The sequence below is a fragment of the Stylophora pistillata genome, chromosome 7, assembly GCF_964205215.1.
Source record: "Stylophora pistillata chromosome 7, jaStyPist1.2, whole genome shotgun sequence".
NCBI classification, from domain to species: Eukaryota; Metazoa; Cnidaria; class Anthozoa; order Scleractinia; family Pocilloporidae; genus Stylophora; species Stylophora pistillata.
This window is the reverse complement of record NC_142525.1, coordinates 16570236-16578258: the sequence shown is the minus strand read 5'-3', so window position 1 is coordinate 16578258 and position 8023 is coordinate 16570236.

Below are 8023 nucleotides of genomic sequence, written 5' to 3'. Positions count from 1 at the left end.
CGCCGCCTTAACTCCACTAGTTATCCAGGGCTTGGATAATTGCTTTCCTTTGCGGATTGATAATTTTGTGATGGGGAGATGTTTGTTAACAATTGTATTGTACTTGTTGTAAAACGATGAAAACAGTTTGTTCACACAATTTGTTCCTTTTGTCATTATTTGATTCCATTGAACTTTAGACAGCTCGTCGTTAAAGTGATCAGCGGGGAATTTTGAATAGCCACGTATTTTCATATTTTTAACTTGTAAAAGTTTGTCTTTCGCTGACGTATGATTGATTCTAGCTCTTAATTAGAAAGATCGTCCGAAACTTTCTGTAGTTTGTTCTTTATAGCTTGGAATTGATCGCGTAAAGCTTGGTTCTCCTTTCGTAGCTTCTCGTTACTCGTGATACTGAATGGTCTTCAGAATATTGGGTTTGGATATAAGAGGAAATTGTAAATTGAGTTCGGTGCCCTCGAAAGTATATAGAGAGCCGCTATCCAACTAAACCACGCGCGCAGAACTGGAATAGCTATTCTTGTTTAGCTATGAGTTCGTTAATCGTATTTTTGATGGTGTTTTGATTAATGGAAGTGAGATCTTTGTCAACCTTTCGATAAAAAGAGTGTTAGAAAGTTGACGCAAAGCTTCTTTTTGGTAGAGGTCAGTTCGCCAAAGAACTACTGCGCCGCCCTTGTCGGCCACTTTGCTTATAATGTCTTTGCGTTTTATTAGCTTTTTTAGTGCGACCGCTCTTCAGAGGAAAGATTGGAAAATATAGTACTATGATTGAAATTAAGTTTATTAATATGGTAGCAACATTTTTTGATGAAAAAATCTAATGATGCGAACTGGCCCTCTGAGGGAGTCCATTTAGACTTTCGAATCTGGAGTGTTTCGAAAGTGTCTTTGTTCGAGGAGTTAGAATCATCCTCTTTGTCATGAAAAAAGACTTTTAATTGAACGCAGCGAAGGAATTTTACTACGTCTATAAGAAATAGTAACAACATTTAAGAGTGACTTCGGGAATTGACCTAGTGAAAATCGAAAAATGTTTTACATGGTCAAGAAATTGAAAACCTTCATATTTTGCCCAAGAACTTAAAAACGTGTTTTTTTTTTTTTCTTTTTTTTTTTCAGACTTGCTTCTTTGTCCAAGAAAATTTACGAAAACTGAAACGAGCGTCGGTAGCCTTAAAATGGCGGAAATCAGTACCCCGAGTAGAGGCAAATGAACATTGCTCATGAAAAGCGCAAAAAAATAGCAAGCCCATTTCAATTCTATCGATTTGTATAGGAAGGATAGAGATATGGTTTAAGTCTAAAACGGGACCATTTCATTTAATCTGGAGGTCATGGAACGCCAATATTTCAAAATCCAAATATCGCATTTCGTGGCAAATTTTCAATTATCATTTTCTCTATGCGGTATAACTCAGAATTGCATCATTGAATAAAATCTCGCCTTCTGTTTGGTTAACGAAGCGATGTATTCAACGTGGAATTGCTAGTTGAAAACGAGGCTATGTGAAATGGTTTCGCATCTACGTCACTAACCCCACTACAACTATCTTGAAATTGTTACAAAGTTTGGTTTCTAAGTAAATTTAAAATGTTTTCAAAACCATTGTCACCTTCTAAAAAGCAAAAACAAACAAAGCGTTTTCAAAGTGAGGTTCTTCCTTGTTTTGAACTATCCTTCAAATTCTTGGAGGCATGTAAAACCTCTTTCACTCGCGGAATCCGAAAGCGAGAAAATCCTATGAAAAAAAAAATCTCCGGGCTAACAGGTGACGCCAACCCGGGTTCATTATCCATCTGCAGCCATAATTTTTTAGAAAAACAACAAAAGATGTCAAGCAAGTTGGCTGGGTTTTCAGTCGTACCACTTCGACTGTCACAGCTGCCAACGCCAGCGTCGGTCCACGCACTAAAGCTTTGCGAGAAATTTATGTCAACAACCTTGGGCCTCCATCAGTAGTGGGTAATAACACAACATCAATGAATAACGGCATTGATAATCTGGAAAGAGCTATAGGTGGATTGTTCACCAATGTATCGTTCAACTACTCTCCAGTGAATATCTCCATCAACTTTCAGTCGAATGCTCATCCCAACGATTCAGCTAATGGCAGTCGCCTGTACTGAATTTCTACAAATAAAAAGATTAAAGTTTTTGGACTTTTTATGAAACACTTCTTTGTTTTTAAAGGCATAAAGAATCGATCAATACACGTATTTACACTTCAAGGCACTTACCTTATATTAATCGCGATGTTATTGGACTTGAAATCAGTGCTTTCGCTTGCACACTTCATTTCTCTCAGTTTGCCAGCAAAGAGGTAAAAGGGGTAAATTATTTTCCTTCTCGAGCAAATTATTTGGAATTTTGAAAAAAGATGTTAACGATAAACGGCTTGTAAATCCAGTGAAATACCACAATTATCCTTAAATAGTGTGAAGCTTGTTTAAAAAGTTCGAAAATTAATGTAAAATCAAGCACGAGGTACAAATAAAATTGTCGAAGGTTTAAACGTGTACGACTAACCTTGCTTTCTATTCGTTAACATAATGACACTTCTGACAGTTGGCTTTGAAATGGCTTTCTAGAGCGCGCGCTCGGGATAAAAACAAACAATAATATTGCCGATTTAAATTCTTGTTTTCATTCAGTTATGCGATTCAAGGAAAATTGATTACCTGACTCATGAATTCCGCGTCAAATTGAACTTGAAAACCGATATCGCACTTATCGCTTCGCGATTCGTGCGATATCGGTTTTTGCGTGCAATTTAACGCGGAATTCTCTCGTCAGGTAATCAATTTTTACTATAGAATCGATTCAGGTTGAGCTTATAGTAAGTGGATATAGTGTTGTTTTCGAAGATATAAAAATTAGTTTGGAGCTTTTTATTTCCGCACGGAACTTTGTGATAATCCCAACATCGGCATTTACGTCACGACAATCTAATTAGGCACCCTGTGGTTAACTCCGGAATTCCAATCACATTTAAGGGTTAGTTCCGTGTTCGATCAGGAAATCAATACAATAAGGTAGTTTTGCATAGTTAATGACGACAAATTGATTTTTATCCGTGCTTTCGTTTCAAATTCTTATCCATTTCCCATGGCGAGATTGTTTGCAATATCTTTCCGTAAGCTAGCGGAGGGCGTCTAAGAAAATTCTAGGGTAAAACTGAACTTCATTGTGGATTTGAAAGAGGAAAATTCAATCATTTATACCGGTAGGCCAAATGTTCTTTGCTGAACGGTAAAAGACGGTTGAAGACGGGAAGAAATCTTATACTGTAGTAGATGCAACATACTCGTAGAACGGCAAAAATAATTAGCCGTTAGGTGTAAAAATTGACAAATTTTAACTGTCAGTCGTAAAAAGCGTTAACCGTAAACATCTAGCACTAGCCGTATAAAATGGCCTAAATTTCAATCGATAGCCGTGAAAGCCAACTTCCCATGGAGGATCTCGTTTGATTGTCGCCTCTGTTGTGAAAGGCAAGATCAGCGACCGCGACTTTCTACTTATCGACCAGCGATTGATTTGACTATTCAAGCTTCATTCCATAGACCTTGTGGACCCTATCTTCTGAGCCATTCGCTTTAAGTGCCTCAATATTAAAATATAAACCACCATTATCCCACTGGGAAGACTTGACCCTCCCAGTCCCTTCCCGCCTTGGTAAGGTTCAAAGGACGACAGTCGAAAGCCCGTGGGTTACCCCAGATGTGAAGCTGCGAGTTAATCGGGGTACAACGTCACTGACACCGATTCAACACTTTTTTGAGTTCAAAATCTAAAAAAAGAATATCAGCGCGCTAAGCAAAGATAATTCGATTGAGTTGATAACCACACCTACATAAAAAAAGACAAACTTGTGATCATTAGTGACTTTTTTTCTACAACGAATTTTGAGCAGAACAACGCAAGCACGAGGTAAAAAGATTGCAAGGAGATGTATTTTTAAACAAAAAAACTCTGAGAAAGAAAATTTTGATGAAAATATCTCGAGCTTGAAGGTTCTAAAAACTTAGGGACTGGTCTTAAAATAGAGGGGGGATGGGCTATGAAAAATTGGGGATGGGTAACTAGATTTTAACACGTTAAAAAAGGGTAGGTCAAGAAAAAAATGTACTGCATTAGGGGTGGGTCGTGTTAAATTATTCACATATCCCCACAAGCGTTAGTAGAATCTGTTTTTTTAATAATATAGCTAATTTTCCACCTTAATCAAACCTTATATAACAGTTCACATATTATAAACTTTGTTTCCTTTTTTGTACAGTCTTAAATCTACAGAGTAGTCAGCAAACGTTTTGAAGTATAAAATCTCGAACACTAATTAGCTTTAGCGTGTGTTCAGAAACCTTCACTATATATATCATTTCAAACATCTTTTTACACAGCTTCTCCTATAAATCATCTTTTAATAGTCATCTTCACCACTACCATCACCCTCAGAAGCATTATATAATCATCCTCATCCTCCTTCTCGTTATCATCATCATCATCATCATCATCACTATCATCCACCTCCTTCTCATTAACATCATAATCATCATCATCATTATCACTATCATCTATAGCACGCAATACAACTTGTAACACGTTTGCTTTGATTGTTTCAATAGCGTCCACTGTAAATTGACCTTTACTTATTAATAGTTTTAGCCAGCGACCATCTTTCTTTTTTAAGCTGTTAAGGCCTATCACATTACAACGATTAGAGGTTATCACATCACCATAAGATGACTGATTGCGGAGAACACTCTCTCACGATGTTTCCCATGTAGCTTTCCACATTACTGATTTTAGTTGAGGGGTGGGTCACTAGGTTTTTCTGTGCAACTCCAGGGGTGGGCCGCTCCAGTTGTTTCAAATAACTCGGGGGTGGGCCACTGAAAACAGTACTTAAAAAAAAAAATCATAGCCCACCCCCCCCCCCCCCTTTAACTTTATGACAGGTCCCTTACTATATGACAGGACAGTTCTTACTTGGTCGGGATTTTGCTATACGGACTGTTTTACCGGAAGCGATCATAAGCCGTGTACTTTTGTTCGCGAAAGTTCGGTGACCCACAACGGTTAAGGCACAAACAAAACCTCCAGGGCGCAAACAAAAAATCCACGGCACAAACAAAAACACAGACTGTACAAACAACAACGGTTTAATTGCTTTTAGTCTTGGATGTACCTTTCTCGGAAAAACTCTCTCTGTGACCACGAGATCCAAGAATGTCAAATCACAGTCCGAGTACTCATAAGCAGCGTGCTAAATTTGATAAAGAAAACTGATGTTATGACACTCCACGGCACAAACAAAAACTCCACGGCACAAACAAAAACTCCACGGCACAAACAAAAACTCCACGGCACAAACAAAAACTCCACGGCACAAACAAAAACTCCACGGCACAAACAAAAACTCCACGGCACAAACAAACACTCCACGGCACAAACAAAAACTCCACGGCACAAACAAAAACTCCACGGCACAAACAAACACTCCACGGCACAAACAAAAACTCCACGGCACAAACAAAAACTCCACATCTCAAACAAAAACTTTTACATACATATATATATATATATATAAAGTGTGACTTGATTTTCGTAGAACAGTGCTCAATACATAGAAGTAGAGCGAAGTATATATTGTGGGAGGAAAAAGACAAGTAAACTACAAGTTCATCCCTACAAGCCTGTTTCGTGGTCGCCCACTCATCAGTGGGCGACCACGAAACAGGCTTGTAGGGATATATATATATATATATATATATATATATATATCTTATATATATATATATATATATATATATATATATATATATATATATAACATATATATATATATATATATATATATATAATATATATATATATAAGAGCAGAAATGTAATGGTCAAGAGGCCAACTCCAATGTAGCTTTGTTGGTTTAATAGCTCGACGTTTCGACCGTCTCGTTCTTCGTCAGGAGCATACTAATTACATGAGCAATTAAAATTTATATTCAAATTTAAAATTCGTGTCAACAGTAAACATGTCATGATGTAATAATATAAAAATAGAAAAGATAACAGCGAAACGTGTCATGGTGTCTAAAATAGATAAATTAAAGTAGTTATAATTCATGTAGTAAGCTTATTGATAGTAGGATTGAGTCTTAATATCCAATAATTTTCTCTTGCTTTTCTTATTTCTTGATTTTGACTTCTAACTTTTTCAATAACCGTAAGTTTAAGATGGTCGACTCCACAGTTCTTAAAATGTCTGACAGAGGGTATGCTTTTATGTCCACCCTTGATGTCGCTACGGTGTTGATTGCCACGGTGGTGAATTGGGTGACCTGTCTCGCCTACGTACTGATCGTTACATTTGCTGCATTCAATCAGGTATATCACATTGCTAGTCTTGCATGACGTGTGTTGTCGCAGTGTTATCGTTTCTCCTGTAGTGCTGCTTTTAACTGACCCTGTAAATTGCCCGTATGTTTTGCAGCAGTTGCATCTTATGTCAGCCCTACAGGGCCAGAATCCGGGACTAGTGGATTGCAATGGTTTCTGCTTTTTATGTTTATGAGAGAAATGAATTTTGAGATTTTTGTTAGTTTTGATTGATCGACCACAGATTGTACAGGTAGTGTCAGATGGAACTTGAATGTGTGGACTGCTTATACCGTGTGGGGATTCATCAGTGGAGGGGGTTGTGTCAGCGACTATCGGCGATCGCAGTCTTCTGTGGGTAAGCATCTGTGTTAAATTACGTCCTTTTCGATAGGCAACGAGAGGTGTTTCTTTGAATATGGCCTGTGTGTTGGACGATGTCAAGAGTATTTGATGGTGCTCCTTGAGGATTCTGTGGATGTTTGGCAGTGCTGGGTTGTAAGTTATTACAAGCGGTACACGGTCAGTGGAGTAAATAGGTTTGCTTGTGAGCGCTTCCTGCCTTGATATTCTCCTTGCTTTCATGATACATTCCTTAATCAACTTATTCTTGTAACCTCGCTTAAGTAGTATGTTGTGTAGCTCACGTGCTCGTTTTTCAAAAAACTCGTTGTCGGAGCAGATGCGTCGTAGTCTCAATGTCAAGCTGCATGGGATGGATGTTTTAGTGTGTCGTGGATGACAGCTGGTCCAGTTTAGGTATTGGTGGGTATCGGTAGGTTTTGTGTATAAATCTGTGCTAAGTTCGCCGTTGTTTTTGATGATGACTTGAACGTCTAGGAAAGGGATGCTTGTAGTTGATGTGGTTTGTTCAAACTTGATGTGTGGGTCAAAGGTGTTACATTTGTTAAAGACGTTTTTGAGTTTTTCTTCGCCGTGTGTCCATATGAGAAAAATGTCCACGCATAGCTGAACCACTTGACTCGGTCCAGTCTTACCTCTATGGATAACTGTGTGGTTACTAAACGCCGGGGAGTTTTGCATCGTTGTCTTGCGCTATTTTGTTTGGTCCAAATTTCATCATTTTCATTTAAACTGTGGCTTTGACAATGGAGAGAACTACTCTTAATCTCAAGAATTAGATAAATCGATCTACCGAAATGCACATCATTAGATTCTGAAAGTAAAGTATCATCTTCCATTTTAACCTGACTAATTACTTGGACTTGTTTGACAGTTACGTCACGTTTTTGATGGTCTTCACGAATATTTTCCTATGACGTTTCTTGACACTCATCAGTGAGTTCCTCTTATGTTGTAGTTTAAACACGAAGGCGCGCTATATAAGGAAATCTTCCCTGGGAAGACCTAGGCTCATTTGTCATTTACCGTTGACGTGTGCGGGTCCAATTTAAATGCTGGTAGATGAACAAAAGGAACCAATGAGATATCTATTGTTTACTTCCACCAGCATGGTGGCATGAGGTAACCTGCGAACCACCAACTTCGATCTCAAATTTACCGCCACAAATAAAGACAGTTTCCATTGGAGAAAGGAAATACAAATCTCAAAAATTATTGCATTGTGATGAAGACATAAAACAATTTTGAGGAATGCGCCCGCTGTTCACTGCTTTGGAGT